An 18,501-nucleotide genomic window follows, 5' to 3' on the forward strand; every position below is an offset into this window, starting at 1 on the left:
AGCTTGAGGAAAAAGCACTACTGAAAGCTCCCTGACAAAGAACAACAGCCTGCTTGAAAACAGGAGTCCTGGGTACCTCTTAAGTCAATTTGTGGGTTTTTTATAAAAGATTGGAAAGAAACCAAAAAACTGTGAGAACTTCTTGTATTAAAAAACCTGCTCAGCAGATATCAATTTAATTTGATGTTGTAACCAACTGCTTTTACAAACTTTAGGAAGAAGCAAGTGTGAAAATTACAGTTATTTATATTCAGGGAAACAGCTGACAAGACTGCACAACAGCCCAGTAGCACAATAGCAATGTCTCAGAGTGAAACAAATTAGCCTGGCATTTACAATTCAAAATAATTTTCTCCTTCCTGGAATGCATCAATTTTCATCTCTTCCTCCATACCACACATTAACACAGTATCTTTAATGGCTTTCATGCAACAAACTATTTATATATTAAATGGAGAAAAATATTTAAATTAGTAATTTTATCTTCAGAGGCTTTTCTTTGACATACATGCTGTAATTGAAATTTTGAATGATGTATGCTACAATAAAATGAAGGGTGGGGAAGCTTGAAGCTGCCTTTGACAGATAAATTTGGGGAGGCTGGTTCTTTTTCATTATTTTTAGAGTCTAGGTAGTCTAACTCACTTAGACCGCACTCTGCATTTCAGATGATGTTATTCCCTTACCAATTTGTTTTGGGGATGCATGATGAAATACTTGCAATGTGATAAAATGCTGCTAACTTGTGACCTCTGTTATTTTTGTTCAAGTTCTGGAGAGATTCTCAAGTTCCAGTTTAAGAATCCTTTCAGCTTTGGTGACTTCAGAAAAAGGAGTTAACCATTAAGCAGTCCAAAACTGGAAAACTATCTTAAAATGTTGAACACTCCCTTAAAACCTAAGCCAGTGTTATCATTTTCTCAGTGCCTGATGCAGGAGTTCACAGTATTGTTACAAGTCTCAAAACATAAGAGAGTGCAGTGACTTTCTGAGATTATCACAGCAATAACATCATTATAAATACTAGAAAGTCTCATTCTTTGCAAAATTATAATTGTCTCCTGCAAAAATATAGTTGACGTATAATTAGTCAATTATTTCTCAGTTTAGGGAAATGCTCCCTTGCCATTTCTGTCCACTTTTGCTTAAACATAGGCCCCAGGGGATTTAATAAATTGAGGCAGCTCCACACTGAAACTCAACACATTCGGGTTGAGTTGGTGGGGAACAAAATGGTGCAGCAGCATAGTTCTCTGCTGGGAAAGTAAGTAATTTTTGTAGATCGAAATCAACTCCTTGTCCTGAAAAAACATTATGAACATGCTGGTATTTTTATTTCTCATAGCCTATACAAAATTCACACAAACTAAGGAAACTGTGTATTATCTTCCTTCCTCCCCATTTCAGCAGGAATCTGAATATTTTTGGGTATGAAAATTAAAGCACACATGTTGGGGAAGATAGTACTTACTTGCTCTGAGTCAAACAAAACCATTACTTAAATTGAGCTTAATTACTCCACTTTAATTCACTTAAAAAACATTTAAAATGTGTCGACCTTTTTCTATCCTAAAAAAACAACAGAGATATCTAACCTTCCACATCATCAAAATTAATTAAATATCATGTAAGATATCCCTGAGAACAGACTGGATGGAACTTTCCTTGCCTTTCAGTCCAGGACACACCTGAGGGGCTCTATGACACAAGGAACCTTAGCAAATACGGACAGAAATCACCTGCACCTTCCAATGCTCATGGACAAGCACACAAAACAGGGTGATGGACAGGGAATGGAAAATTAAACAAAAAATGAACACACAGAGAAGCTATTTTTTCTTGTATTGAGAATGCAAATCTACTGTGGCAGTATTGCACAAACGAGTCCCAGATGCATTTGAACTTCTCCTCAGAAAAATTAGCCAGTCCTTTGATTAAGAAACGTTGATCAAGTCTATCCCTCACACAAGCTGATGGAATGCACAAGGTTGCAACCATCTCTGCTGGCACTGACACAGTAGGTTTGCTACTGGTGACTGGCTTTTCTTCTCAGGCAAGTTGTGACTGCCCACTAAAGGCTGCAAAGTTTCTTATTAGCTGAGGAATTAGGCACTGGAAGACTTTTTGGCATATAGCATATTATCAAACCATCTATGAGATATTTTCATGTAGCTGCACCAATTGCCTGATGCACTTAGTCTCCCCATTAATCCCTCTGATTTTGATATTACACAATAAATTATGAACATTTTTTCTTAGTGAGGCTTAATGCACAAAACTATCAAGTGCCAATGAAATAAACCAGTGCAAACAGGCATATAAAACACACATTGAGCTCTAACTCAAACATATCTACACATAATTTAATGAGCCATGCTCACCCACTGCTCATGAATGGAGCAACTTTCCTTAAATGAAGCACTTCATCCTAATGAAAGCAGAGAAGGAATATAAAAAGTTCATCATTTTATCTCGTTTGATACCATAAACACCAATTATTTTTTATTTCTCTCACTGAGCATCATTGTTACTTTAATGTTACTTGAATCCCTTAATATTGTATTTCCACACTTTGAAATTTTAAGATTTCCTTTGACAGAAAATTATTTTTTGATACATAGTACTTGTATGGGGGATAACCAATATCCCTCACTGAGAATTTTTTGCTCTTAAATGGCTACAAGCATGTCAGCCTTAACTCCATCTCACCACAGGGGTTTTTATGTAACTGTGAGGAAAAACATTCTGTTCTGATTTTTTTCTAGCAGGATCATTTTGATGAGTTTTCCGTTACTGGATTCTGTAACCACCTACACTGGATATTTTTTTTGCATTGTCAATACTGTGTTTTCTGACTATAAAACATAGGGGGGATTTTTTGATTTTTAATAGATGACTAGGAAACCAGGCATCAGCTGGAAAGTTAACATATCTTCATGTTCAGAGCATTAATGAGTCCTGCAACACCATTCTGCTTGTTAGTCTTACCATTAAACAGTCTTGCTGGAAAGCCTGAATATTTGCTTCCAATTCCCAACAGCATATGAAAAATATGCTCATATCCTTTTCATTTTCTTCCAAGACACTGTTTCTCCACCAGCATCCCACAAGCAAGCTGAAGAATGGGGCAGACCTGAGGCAGAACCCTGCTCACTGACCAGTCCAGAGCATGACAAAACATCACACATCTGACCCCTTGAAATCTGAAGGTTTGTAGGAAACCTGGTGTTCATCATTTGCAGATGACCTGACTCTGCAACACTCGTCCTGTCAGGAGAGGCTCTGACAGCTGAGCTCATTCAGCCTGGAAAGCAGCGGCTTCAGAGGGCCCAATGTCAGCTCCCCCATCCTCACACCAAGGTTGTTAAAGACATGGAGCCAGGTTCTACCAACACTATGTGCCTTTAGCAATACCTATGATTGTATCATTGATTACCTCCATAAAAATAATCAACTTCATATGAGCGTACCAAGTGTTCAACTGAAAACTGTATTTATAAATACCCCAGATAAGCAGACATGGCACAGGCCATGCCTAAAGTGTACAAGGGACAAAACCAGGGACAACAGTATTTAACTGCAGGCAATTTAGAGGCAGAGAAACAAGATGCCTTTAAGCTTATAGCAGTGATTAACCAGGCTTAAGCATCACCAAGTCTGCTGACATCTTCCCTGGTGCACTTCTGTACCCCCTTTCCTCAGCTGAGCACAGCCAGGAGATAATCCTAATAAACAGTATAGACCAGGCCACATTACTGGGCAAATGAGAGGGAAGAGAAAATGTGTGCTGCTCTGTGCCATTTGACCTTAGTGCTAGAGTGGCCATCACCAATTTTATTCACCCTTACACCTGCTTTGCTTACTACCCTGGATCAAGGTTATCCACCTGCTCATCCAGCCTTTAAGTTCTGAGCACTCTTCCTTCTCTACCCTGTTTTTATAACAGCTTTTCCTGCAGTGATTAGAGGAAGAATTATTAAAAGAGACCTGTAAATTAACTCAGCACATAAGATAGTAACACAACAATATTTATTTTCCTCCTTATAATGAAATTGTATTGCCTGCTGCTAATCTTCTGCAAACCTTGCTCACCATCATCCAGTTAAATGCAAATCTTGGCTAACTTTTTCTTATAAAGAATCTGCATTTACAAAAACTTTGCTATCATTCATATAGTGAAGTCTACATAATGATTTGCATGCAAGGCTCATAGGAACACCATAACCTAGCTCTCGATGTCATTTTATCTCTTGAATCCAGCCTTCAACCTAACTCATGTTAGACGAAAACAAATCTTAAAATATTCCATCCAGTGCCAGCTCAGCATCTTTAAGCAGCACCACATTTCTATCACACCTTATTTCTCTTTTCATTTAAGGTAGTACTGTCAGTAATCAGAATTTCCTTTATTCCATCCTTTTCAAAAACCAAAACCAAGCAACCAACCACCAGCAAATTAAACAGCAGCAGAGTTGCCAGGAAAGAAGCAAAATAGCAAGTTTGCTAAATAAATCATTATGTACTTAATCAAATGAAAACTACTTAGCTAATTCTGAGAACCTCCATTTTACGCATGCTGGGTCATATTATAGCAAATTAAAACCTCTATATGGCAATATTAATGCAGTTACATCTATGTGAAAGACGAAGAGAGCAATGGCTGAACGAATTAGATATGGGTAAAGTAAAAACTTGTACAGAACTCTCCAAAAGGCATCTGAAGCCACAATAAAGAGAAAAATGTCTTGATGTTCCCAGTGCTTCTTCAATCCAAATAGTCTGGAAGCAACACCAGCAATTGGTGTCATGCAGAGGTGGGCCCAGATGGCAAGCTTCCAGTTGGAAACTGGGTGTACTTGAATTCATAGCTTTGGCTTACGTTAATAAGGGTGGGAGGGAGGGAAGGAGGGGAAGGAAAGGAGGGAAAGGAGGGAAAGGAGGGAAAGGAGGGAAAGGAGGGAAAGGAGGGAAAGGAGGGAAAGGAGGGAAAGGAGGGAAAGGAGGGAAAGGAGGGAAAGGAGGGAAAGGAGGGAAAGGAGGGAAAGGAGGGAAAGGAGGGAAAGGAGGGAAAGAGAGAGAGAGAGAGAGAAAGAGAGAGAGAAAGAGAGAAAGAGAGAGAGAAAGAGAGAGAGAAAGAGAGAAAGAGAGAGAGAAAGAGAGAGAAAGAGAGAGAAAGAGAGAGAGAAAGAGAGAGAGAGAGAGAGAAAGAGAAAGAGAGAGAGAGAAAGAGAAAGAGAAAGAGAGAGAGAGAAAGAGAAAGAGGGAGAGAGAAAGAGAGAAAGAGAAAGAAAGAAAAAATAAAAGAAAGAAAAGAAAGGAAAGAAAGGAAAGAAAGACAAAATCAAATCAATCTCAAAGAATTTTAGGGATTGGTTCAGCTGAGCCCCAAGCAAGTTAATGCTGCTATCCTCACACAGACTGTCTTCCTGAAGTGCTTAATGATGTCTTTACTAATTAAAGAAAGGTCGCCATTGAACTGACTCTAAGACCTGAATACTAAGAAGGCTGCATCTTCATAAGTAGCCAGTTACCTAGAATAAAAACGTAAGCTGGAAATTTATTTTTCTTTTTTACATTTTGCAACAATAAATTAAATGCTTAAAATATTAAAAAGTGTTCCCCACACAAAATTATGTATCAATGTATAGAAGGGAGGAAAATAAAAAGGAGTTAATATCCAAACTCAGATGAGGATTGATGGCATCTTTGATTCTAGCAAGGATTAGAAAAGGAAGCAATATTCTATTAAGAATGGCCTTAAACTGACTTTCTGTGCAGTCAAGTGACAGCAGAACAAGTAGTCAGGAACAAAGTGTCACAGTTTGATTAATATGCAAACCTTTAGATCTTCTTTATCTTACATTCAAGGTTTCAGTTCACTCTGGGGTGGTTTCTATTAATTTATCTCCATTTGAAGTAAAACCAAATAATTTTTCATACACTGACATCTCTTTGCCTTTGAAAATGATACCTGATTCAGCAAGAGGTACAAACAAACATGAGTCCCATCCACACATTAAAAAAGTGCATTTCTGCTCAATTCACTTCTCTTGCAGAGTTCCAGTGCTCTGTCCTGCTAATTATGAACTACTGTCCATTACACTGTCAATTAGTACACAGAAAGAAACAGATGAGCATCACACTGACGAGAAAGATTTTTATGTGGCTGGATGAAGACATTTAATCCTTTTTCAGGAAGCCATGTCCATTACTGAAGTCCACCAACGTGTCAAAGCTCTCAATCCTCAACCAAGTTTTTTTCCAGTGTAAATTTGGACAAATGCATGTTTCTCAGTCTCAGAGTGCTCAGCAATATCTGCCTGGTCATTTCCACAGCTCTTCCTCTTCTCAAGAGCATCTGATTTTTGTTCCTTAGACGACTTCCACATCCATTGTATTGGAATCTCCTTGCTAAGGCCTCTATAACTTGCAGTTTTGTCTCAGGCCCCCTCCCCTACTAATTCTATCCATGATCTGCAAGAATCTAGAAAACCATTTTATATGGCAACATATAATCATTAAGAAATACATGAAAGTTCGGTTTCATCAACAGTGAGTTTCCAACTTGTTTGTATATTTTATTCTTAATTTTTAATTGGTGTTAAGCATCTAGCACTGGTAGTACCCTTTAAAATCTCAGGATCATTCATCTTTCTCCTCCTCTTCCCTTGCTTTCTTCTAATATCCATTTACCTGCACCTGATGGCATTAACTGTGGGCATCCAGTGTCATGGTGAGGGTTGCCACAAGAACCTTTGGTTCCCTGACTCCAGGGTCCCGGTGACACAAAATAAATAGAAGTGGGAACAACGAAGATGACTGAAAAAAGACTTTTAATAGAAAAGAAAATAGGGGATGATGCCGATAAACCATACACAGAACTGGGTCAAACTCCAAAGAGCAGGACTAGGGGCAGACACAACAATATATAGGGTAGGTCTGAAGGCAGAGTCTGAGGGCATGGGTCCAGTCACAAACTGGGGTTAGAAATATGCAAAATATTGTGACGAATAACAATCAATCAGGGGAGAGAACCAGGAACATTCTAGAAACATAACCTTATATGGGGTGACGTGATTAACATATTAACTCCCATAAGCCCTTTCTCCTTGTCATAACTTAAACAAATGCTTCCCAAGGCTTCAACTTAATGACTGGTTTTTTCTGTGTGAAGTTTGGCTGGCTTGGATCCCCAGCCAGACCCATTCCCACAGTCCAGCACAGGACATCAGGGAAAGAATATTTGACTTATATTCCACATCACTGACAAGCTTCAGTCCAAGAGTTAAGCTAAGCCTTTAACAAAAGGCTACAAACACAGCACAAGATAAATAGCCATTTCTTATAAGCCTCTTTTCCCTGAAAGATCCCTATCATCATTCTCCACCAGCAGTAAATTTCTATGAGAACTAAACATCTCTCACAGTACCCATTGATCAGTGTAACAGGCAGATGCTGCTAAGTTCTGCCTCAAGGGAGAGTGCTGTATTTCCAAAGTCCCATTATCACCAGGAACTGGAAAAGCCCTACATTTCCAAGCAAGAGGGAAATTTCAGAAGAGCCACTCTGCCTTAGAGCCATATTATTTTACACTATATTAAAAGCAGAAATAGTTGATCTTCTTTTCTCTCAGTGTCTTTTTCTCCCCTTCCTATTACCTTGTGCACTTCATTATATTAAACATTATCAGACAGTTAATAGCCCAAGAAAGGCTTTTACCCCTCAAACACCAGAAAATCCAGACACACTCTCTCAGTCTGGCAACTTCTCTCATGTTTTAGTACATTGAATTCAATAACTGACTTATCAGATGAGAGACCTCAGGGGTTTGTTCATCATCATCCTAAAAATCCCATCTCTTGTCGTAAAGGTCAGAGGGAGGTGCCCAGGTTGGGAATTTCTGCCACTCAAATTTCAGTTCACTTTTTGCCATTTTACACCACAAAGAAAACTTGGCAAATCCTTTCTGACAGTGACTGGATTTTCTTTGGGTTTTAATTTAGTTTTGGAGAACAGTTGTAGTCAGATACCCTCATTTCAAACATTAGTGCAGATAATTAAAGAAAGGGCTCATTTACTCCTAAGTAGATTGCAGAAAACTTTCTTCTCAATATGTGGCCTTCCTCTCCTTCCCCTCCTTTCTTCCATAATCACTATTTGTAATTTGTAATATGTGCCTAATTAAACGTGGGATGAAACAGATCTTAGGTCTCAAATTTCAGCTTATCTTGGTATTTGTACAAGATGTTCTCATTTTATAAATTAACTGACCTAAAACACAGAGAACATTATAAATCTTCTGCTGGTTAGTACAGCGTAATATAACTATTGTAGTATTCACTGTATTATAAGAGTATTTTCATTTCATAGCCACACTTCAATCATATGCTGGAGTGGCAAAAAAATAAAAGACATGTTTGCCTCTCAAGCCACCAGATAAGCATAAGGTTAAAAGGCTTAGAGTGCAAAAAATGCTAGCAAAATGAGATGAGAAACAGTATATCCATGGCCAACTGCTTTGCCTGTTAAATATTGTCTGCAGGGTGAAGAAAAGACAAGAAAAATAAAAATAATTTTCTTGGCTTTTGTCTCTTCTGTACAACTTCCCTGTATCAGTTATCAGACACAAAGAGCTTCATATATAAAGGGCTGGTTTTCCAAAATTTTCAACATTTCATTGAAATGAAGCAGGGAGGAGTGGAACAAAAGATATTTAGTAACAGAAAATTATTTAAAACAAGGCTCTCTTTAGGAACACACTGACCTATAAAAGACAAGGAAGCCATTGGGGCTGCTTCGCTCAAGCCTCCACATGTGGCAGCCAAGGAGACTTGAGGAATTAGGTGATATTTTAGAAATTGCTCTGTTAGACTTTGGCACCTGGTCCAAAAGGAGAAGACAAACCCAAGTTTGTAATTTTTAGGATCTTAGGCTTTAGTTTCTGAATTGAAAAATGAGGCCTAAGAAGTGGGCTGTGCCTGCAGCACCAGCCTTGAAGTTTCTCCCTCAGCCAGCCTGAAGAAAGCATCGGACACTCCCATGAGGTGATCCATCCATCTGGTGTCACCACAGACCCTGAAGCTTGGAGAGGCTGGAAAAACCAGTCCAGACACGAAAGAGAAATAGACAAGTCTAGAGACATTCCCCCCAAGCTGATGAGCTGACTGGCTTTGGAACAGCAGTGATTATTCACTGGCTGTCCCTGAAGACCCTCAGAGTTCCTGTGGTGTGCTGCCTGATTAGAAAGGGGAGAAAACCCTCTCCATCCTGCAGCATAAATGTCAGGGCTCCAACTCCCACCCACTTAGTCACACACTATTGTTTTATCAGATGCAAGGGTATTTCATCAGGACAAAAGCATGCTCTGGCTGTTAGATAAAGTAACCCAGAGCTTTACTGCACTTGCTGATAAATCCATAGGAAGTCTGTGCTGGAGAGGGGGAGCAGGCATAACATGTGTGGATCATCACCTCTCCAATAACACCCTGGACTGTACAAGGAGTGGGAACACTAACTCATGGAAACACAATGACCCCAATACATTAGCTATAAAGGGCACACAGCAGGGAGGCAAACCAAATTAGAAATAGTTTTTTCCTCAAATTTCAGCCAAAACACTTGAAATCATTTTGAAAGATGATACCCATTCAGATTTGCTTTTGAAGTTTACATACTGTGAAATACCTGGAGTTTCGAGCACTGGATTTAGCAATTACAGACTTCATGGCAATACAATAATGGCAATATAAACAGACAATAATTTGGGAACCAACATACCACACCTACTTTTGAATTATCTGTGAAATATTATTTTTGTACACTTTAAGTCAATGCTGAAGGTCTCACAGGTTGCAATAATGGGTCAAAGACTTGCAAGCACAATCCAGTAAAAGCTGTAATTGTTTTATAATTTAATAATGTATTACAACATTGAAGACTACTCAGAAGCTTTAACAAATACACAAAGTAGTTATCTATTAGAGACACAAGAATTATTACAGTTATCCCTGAAATTTTCCCTCCCTTACAATTTTCTTCCGAGTGCTCTTCAGAGAGATAATGATTATGCTTAAAATTCTATCTGATTTGGGATAGGTTCCTGGGGGACAAGGATGAATGCAATATGACCTTCTATAAAGGAAGAATATGTTTAGAAATGCTATTAATCCTACATCATTCTGGCCTTATTTTACTCATTTTACTTATTAACACTGTCCAACTAACCCCACAAGGATGTTGACATTTCATTCACTTTCTCCCCCTACTGAAATGCAGCAGCTGAAATGTAATTAAACCATAGGCAAGCCTTGAGTTTTTGTGTAAGAAAAAAAAAAGGCGGGGGGGAGGAGGGGAGAAAAATACTGCTGTGCATTCTTTTTCTAACCTTGCATTATCTCCTGCATTAGCAGAAAGGAAATCCTGTTTGAACCATGAACTTACCAGCTTTTAACAGGCAGACACAGGTTATCAGACTATATTAACTATATTAATTTGGAGGTGAGTTTACATAACAGAACTATTCCTGCCAAAACAAGCAGAGGAGCTGGTGAACGCTGTTGATTAAACAGATTTTCAGCAGAATTTTTTCCCTGTTTGTACCTGCCAAAAATAATTCTGCTCTCTCGTCTGACTTACTTATTATGAACCCATTTGATGTAGAGACTTAAAATGACCATTTTATTCATTACACTCATGCCCTGACAGCATAAACTGAGCTGGGACAGCAGCAGTGCTGCACAGAAATCAGGACTCTCTAGGGGAGAAAAAGAAGTGATCAATTTTGGTTTTATCTTCCTATGATAATCTGTGGAGACAGACAAGATATCTTTATGACTGAAATCTAGTTTTCCTCTCTAAAAGTAATGTCACGCATTTCATCTAGCAAGAAAACCATATGCCTGTTAACAGATCTTGTAAATCCTGGTTCAAAGGAAGAATTCAAGTAATTTCCCCAACATAGCTTCACTAAGAGGCCAAACTGTCCATCATCAACTACTCAAAGGAAGAAAAAACAGAAGAAAACCCCAAACTTTTGTCTAGATGCTTTGCCGTTAAGATTCTGCTTCTGTCTGTATTGTTTCTCTTATTATTCCACCTGCAGTTGTCAGCATAAATCTGCAGTAGCTCTAGCAGGAAGCTACAGCTAATAAAGCAAATTCAGTCACAAAGAGTATCAGGAGTCCCCCTAAAATTTAATCTTTAAGGACTGCTTCAAAATTTAGTTGCTGTGTAGACCATATTCCCATATTGGCTCCCAAACAAGAAAAAGCAGCTTGTTGCTATGGTCTGGCAAGAGGAAGAATAAATACAATTATCCTCTGTCAGTCTAAAGAAATACGATCCAAGGTTCTCTCAGACCATGGTATTTAAACACATCAGATCCTCACAGCTGCCTGTAGGAAATGCAGACCAGCAAGAACAAAGGAGCACCTGAATAGAAGAAATTACACGTGTTCTGTCATTCCTCCAATGTTTAAATCTAATTAATTTAAGCAGTTTCATACCTTAGTTTAAGATGTTGAAAATCTTAGTAACTAGAAGATGCATTCAATCAACTATTCCCTATCTTCAAAGAGAGAGAAACATATTTAGATTCTGCTTTCCTGGATGTACAGTGAACACTGATGACAGGCACCATTCTCTAGACTTGTTACCTGCTCCCAGAATGGCGGTGCCCAGACCCCACAGCAGGAATCCCAAACAGGTTATTACTAATCCCAGGCAAAATGCACAGAGGACAATGGAAACTTCTTGAGAATAGGAACAGAACATGGAAAAACATGGGCAAAAAAACTGAGCATGATAGGATACACTCTGGCTTTTTACAGTAGGAATACTTGTTTTTTTTCAAAAAAAGGTGTCAACCAAAAAGGGAATTGATGCCAGACAGGCATTGTTTTGCTCCAAAGCACTGATTTTCACAGACCTTCTGTCTGAGGAGAACAAGCCACCTGGGCAGAACTGGGAGGCACAGCTGATGTGGTGTCACTATTTCCCGTTGTATAATTTAAATATGTTTGCTTAGGCAAGATCTAGTTCTTTATTTCCAGCCTCTAAAGTACAGTAAATCAATGGGAGACAAGAGATTAGTATTAAAAATAGAAACCCCAATAATACTCAAAATCAACAGTAGTCTTATTTCTTTATGTATAAATGTAAGAACCACTGTTAGGTTTCACAATATCCCATCTTCCTTGGTCTTTAGGCATTTTCTTCCTGCTTTATTAACTGGGAAAGAGTCCAGAAGCACATTTTGTTGGGCACATTAAAAACTGAGCTATTTAAAAGTATTAATTTAAAATTATTTAACTATGAAACCTTGAGGAAATAGTGTAAAACTTGGAAGTGCAAAACACATAGGGGAAAGATGATCATTTGGGTTTGTTTGATTTAAAACCATTACTTACTTCTCCAGAAAAAATGTATCATTCCAGTAATTTAATTTACTAGGACAGCATCTCTACCTGTAGAGTTTTTTTCCAAAAAAAAACACAGGAAACACTCAGTATAAAAAAAAAATATTTCTATTTCACTGGTAATGGCAACCTATAGCCTGAATCTATAATGACTTTATTAATTATATATTGTTCTCAATGCATAATTATGTAAAGTGTAACAAATTTGGTCTGATTTAGTTTTCCCTTATGTACCAAGAGTACATCCATATTTAATAAGACCACTGTAGCAAAAGTGAAAGTCTAAACACTCTGCACCGTTCACAGTTATGAAGACAGTAAATTAGAGCTCCAGCATGGGTCCTTTGAGAAAATGCAACAATTAAAAACTGTACCCAAAAATTACTTTTTTTAGTGGAGAAATAAAAATTCTAAACACCATACACCAACATTTTTGCACCAAAGCGAGTTATATTTTCAAATTTACATTAATAGTATTTATTATATATTAGCTTTCAGGTAAAACACTAAAAACATAATATTGTTTCAGTCTCTCTGCAATAGGCCATTCACTTTTTAAAGTATTCTAGCCAATGCTTCCAAGCATTCTTTGTGACATTTCAGCTCCCATCTCCCTGGCATTTTAAACCATATCCAGATTTGTCCAGAACCTCTTTATTTAGACCTTCAATTTGTCAGCTGTATAGCTTTAGTCACTGTTTTAGACAGAAAATCTAGAAGACTGACCCAGAGATAACAAAGGAACAGATCTGTAGGAAGGAAGCCCAGGAGCACAGCAAGATGTTTGTGTAGGAAACAAGCCAGAAGTCACATCACAAACCAGAATGTTGCAAGAAGCTTAGATCTGAGGTGATGGGGAAAGAGAGGACTGCAATATGACCAAAACAGAGAAAGGGCAAAACAATGCGATAAATTTCCAAACTAAGGCTTGTTTCTCCCTGTAATGCTCAAATGTAAAAACCCTCAGACTTCTGTCTCCAAAGACCCCAAATGCAGTTTGTGAGAATTCCTTACCTGTATTAGCCTTATCAGGCTTTCTTCTGAAGCAGTGTCAATGTGTATTTCATGCATCAAAAATACATCAATGTATTTTGCATCAAAAAAGCAAACCTATTTTTAAAAAATTAAAAAATAAGAAATAAGAAAAACTATAACATAGAAATAATAAAAAGGTACACATCCTGCTACAGCAGATGCACTACCAGGGAGTTTGTAAAACTTTATATTCTAACACCATAACTTTGATTGAATTTTTCTAAGGACACTAAAAGGATTCTTTTAGAAGTGCAAAACCTTTGCAATTCTTCCTCCGAAAGGAACTCAAAAGCCTGAAATACTCTATTCAGTCTATTACAACCCTATTCTTCTTAAAGCTTTGCCAAAATCTCAGAAACTAATTTTGAGAAAGTTCACAGCAGTTCTTTTTTTCCATGATACCCAGTTTCCACAGATTTCCATTTTGAAAAAGCCCCAGAATAGGAGCAGAACAGAGAAGGACTCTGGTGGCTGATTTCTACTGGGCTCACTGAGCAACAGCTGAGGTGGTCTAAGCTCCCACGTGCAATATTCCTGTAAGACTTGGCTTTTTCTGGATCCCTTCCATATTTTCTATATCCAATATCTTCATGAAAGCAAGTCTAGCAATAACAGACTCATGGGAATGTAAATCTGTGCATTTGATTAAACTCAGCCTGAGTACGTCAAAACAAACCCAGAAATAACTCAGTCGGCTTCTGGTAAATGACGCTTTGAAGCCATATTCCACCCATGCTTTTCTCTGCAACTTCCCAGACTAAAAGTTTATTCCTCTACTGTATGAAAAGTAAAATCCACTGTAGATTTTCTTCCCTTAAGATATTTCTCATTTTAAGCACTGCTGAGTGCATGAAATTTGGCACATGAAATATCAGAGCGCAAAATAGTCTTCAAGGCCCTCAACATAAAAATCAAATCTAATATTTATAGCTAAAGAAAAAAAGAAAAAAAAAAAGCTGGAGATGATGCATAAGGAAAACTCAGAAGAAACCTGAAGGCATCAAAAATATTAAATTAAAACCATTTATCTGAAGCAGAAGATAAGTTAAAGGAGTTTACAAAAGGAGGGAAAGCCGACAGTGATGAATATAGCAATTTGGAAACGGAGAAAGAAAGAAAGAAAAGCATGAGGAGAAGTTATGGAGGAGGGAAGCAGGGAGGACTAATAAAATGAGAGACTTCAGAGAGAGGAAAGGAAACTCTGGGTAACCCTGTATGCATCAAATTGCTTTCCATGGAAGTAAAACAGAAATGAGCAACCTCATCCTTCCACTGACTTTACTGACCTCACTAGAGCTAAAATGATAAAACAAGCTGCAAAATATTAAGCTGAAGTCTCTACTCTAAAATGCTCTCAAACGATTGCATAAATAGCTCATCTCCCTCACAGAATTTTCCGTTCCATTATCTAAAGGCACTTGACATATTTACAGCTTTGACACTGAGGAAGGCAACAATCTGGCTTCTTTAGGAAAGTCATGGGCTTCCAGGGACTGTAAGGTTGCAGTGGAGTTTGAGACATCTTTCTCTGTTTTCTCCTACTGCAGCATTTGACATACAGCATGTGAGAATTTTTGGTCTTTGTACTAAATATCCTCATTATTTTAATAGACATGGAAGCCATTTAAGGGTCTGCTTGCAGTGGCTTAGGAGACATTTAAGAAGAACAGACATTTCTGTGAAATTCTCTGCATTCAACACCTGCTCTATAGCTACCTGTGACTGCAGTAGAATATATTCAACAATCCATGTGTTCCCTGGCTATCCTGTGGTTTCAGTCATTTCTTTCCTGCTGCAAGGTAGCAAGGGGCAAAAAATGTAGACCTAAGACAGCAATGATGCAGAGAGCATGTTGAATAATTTCTTCATAGCCCAAGGATCTTTATTATCACAGAAAGTTTCCCTAAATCAGAAATTAATTGTTTAACAATGGCAATCACTGATAGAACAGATGTAAATGTTCATTACCATATTAAAAACCTGGCTAGACAGTTAAACAAGCCTGAAGCCCTATGAACATTACCCCAAAAAAGTAATTTTAATTCAACTAAAATGTTTTTGAGTACTTATGTTGCATCTTTGGATTGCTGACAGCTGTGTCCAACCTCCAGTCCATCTAATCAATACACCTTTTCCTGACTACCTATAGATGAGTTGGCTATTTATCCCAAGTTTCCTTAGAAAATGGCAAAAGCAAGGCACTGTTGGAAGCATTTAACTTTGCAAGAGGCTGAAGGACATCAAAGTGTGTTGCAAATTAATCTATTTGAGTTTCTAGAGCTACAAAACTTTGGTGTTTGAATAACCTTCAATAACACATTGAATTTGTTTCTTCGTCCAATAGCTTCTCTGTACTGCTTATCCTGTACGCTTCCCACAAAAACCACACACTCACCTTCTTTCATGCTGCCCCATACACACCATGTCCTCTAGCTGAGCATGAAAATAGCATCTTTTCATGCCACCAAACTGACCAAGGACACCTTCAAAAAAGCAAAGACAAGTGCAATCCAAACAGGCTGCCAATCCAAACCAGTGACACTCTGGCCCCATGGCTCTCCAGCTGCTGGAGAAATCAGACACAGCCTCAGCTGGAAACACAAGAACCAACATGTCCAATTTTAAGAGAATACCACATTTTTCTGTCACTCTATATTAATAAATTAAACTAACTTCTTTCACCTCCCTCTGTAGCTTTTTTGGGGGGGATTTATTAAGAGGGAGGGTTAGGGTAGTTTTTTTGTTTCTGTATGTTGAGGGTTGGGTGTCCTTCCTTTTGTTCTTTCTCACCTATGAAATTTCTTGCCCATTAGTTGCAGGGAAAACCTGATTGATGGTACTTGGTGAGTGCTTGAGAAACACAGAGTTTAGCTGGGCCCAAGAGAGAGGGTGGGGGCAGCTGGGGACTGGCTGGTTTCTTGGGCTGGAAAGCAAGATGCTTTCAGAGCTGTTGCAGTTTGGAGAAGGGAATTTGCCACCACCCTGATGGGGTTGCTGCTGCTTCTTCTCCATCATTTGTGAGCTCCTACACCCCCTGTCCTGCCGGGACGTGTGGCAGTGCCAGCCACCGCCGCGGAGCTGCTGATCCACCTCAGCCACCGGCCCAGGATCTCTGCTCATCCCTGCTGTTCCAGCTGGGTGTTCCTCAGAGCCCTGCAGGAGCACCGGGACTCACTGCCCGAGGGGGTTTGTGAAAACAAAGCCTCTCCTCCATCCCTTCCCGTCTCAGCCGAGAAGGCTGTCACCAGGCTGCCTGGTTCTGTTTTGTTGTAAATTATGTAGTTATTGTTGTTTGTTTGCTTTGTTATACATACTAGTAAAGAACTGTTATTCCTATCCCCAGATCTCTTCCTGAGAGCCCCTTGATTTCAAAATTATAGTAATTCAGAGGGAGGGGGTCTGTATTTTCATTCCCACTCTCCCTAGCAGACACCTGTCTTCTAAACCAAGACACTACCACCTATATTGTGCTCTCTTCACTTTGACAGGCTCAATGCTTATCTTTCCTTCCTCTCTTATACACTGATTCTTCTCATGCTGTTCAATATTAACAGCAATGACCTGAAAAAACAAGTGGCTAATGATTAATTTCAAGTTACATCATCTCAGTAAAAAAATTTTGTGCCAGATTAGATAACAGAAGTGCTGATTATCCAGCACCGTGGGATAAGCCACCTCAGTCCTGGTCCCAGCAGACAAAAGGCTCCTTTGCAACTGCCATGAACAAGTCACCATGATGGAAACTTTATAATGTTTTGAGACTTAGCAGCAAATTCAATCCAACTCTTACATTCCTGCATTAAACACAGGAACAATCAGGAGAAATTTTACCCATCTATCTTTTTACAGCCAAGCACAGACTGGAGGCCCTTCAGTATGTAAAGTGAAAAGATCAGTATATGAAACTTATGAAAATGTTTTCCTTCCTTTTGTACCAAGGGAATTTATATAATAACTTGGGCTTCAAGCACATTCCGTATTCACCAGACACTTCGACCACATGCTGCTTCCTGCAAGCTCTGCTGGCTGGGGCAAAACATATTCTTTCCCTTCCAGACAAGTTAATGCTGCATTTTGGATCCTTGGCTGAGCAAAGAGTTGACACAGTGTCAACACAAAGACAACAATTAGCACATTTTACCATGACAGCCACTACATCTTCCAAAGAACCTAGGGATGTTTTAACATCTTTTCTGGGAACTGAGTTGTTAGCAAAACCCCAGGGTTCATATTCCTCTCAAGAAAAACTAAATACTCTTCCACACCAGAGATGCAAAAGGGTGGAATCAGAAGTGGGTCACAAAGCTATTTTAAAGCTGAGGTGGAACACTAACTAGAAATAAGCAAAGAGAAAATTAAGTCCTTGTTGGAAATTAACTCATTAATAAAGAAATTACAGATTGCTGCTGTGTCATTTTGCTTTTCAGAGGATTTGCAACATTCTTGATGCAACCTACTTGTGACTGACAGACACCTATGCGTGACTTGAACCTTTATGAGGAGGAAGAATAGCAAAAATCCAGTAAAAAGCAGAGAAACATGTTACTCTTCCCAACAGACATTCCACCAGGGACATTGCAAAGGATGATCTTAAAGCAGACTGTCACCAATCATTTAAGCAACTTGTTTTCTAGTTCACCAAGGTTTATAAGCCCCTAGGTCTAGAATGGAAGACAGTATCTGGGGAAAGATAGGTATCACTTACATCTTCATTATAAAGGTACAGCATGGGGCTGAATGGCTTAGAGAGAAAATTAAAACAGAAATTTTCCTGCAGAGTTTTCTTAAAATCATTGAAAGCATTCTGGCCTGGGGCCTTCAGCCAAAAACAAACTGAAGGGCAAGCACCTTCTGTCTGCTTTTAACCTGAGGCAGCTCTACCAGGAGTTCCTGTGTTCAGCTACAGACATGCAGAACCTCTGTCCAGCTCACAGGGATTCCTGCAGTCTTGTGCTTTCCTTGGAGTAGTGCAAAAATTCATTCTGATGCTTCAAGCAGACAATAAAAGGGAAGTACAAGGATGAGATGTTATCATCTAATCAATCAGCAA

The sequence above is a fragment of the Poecile atricapillus genome, chromosome 12 (genome assembly GCF_030490865.1).
Source record: "Poecile atricapillus isolate bPoeAtr1 chromosome 12, bPoeAtr1.hap1, whole genome shotgun sequence".
In the NCBI taxonomy this organism is placed as follows: Eukaryota; Metazoa; Chordata; class Aves; order Passeriformes; family Paridae; genus Poecile; species Poecile atricapillus.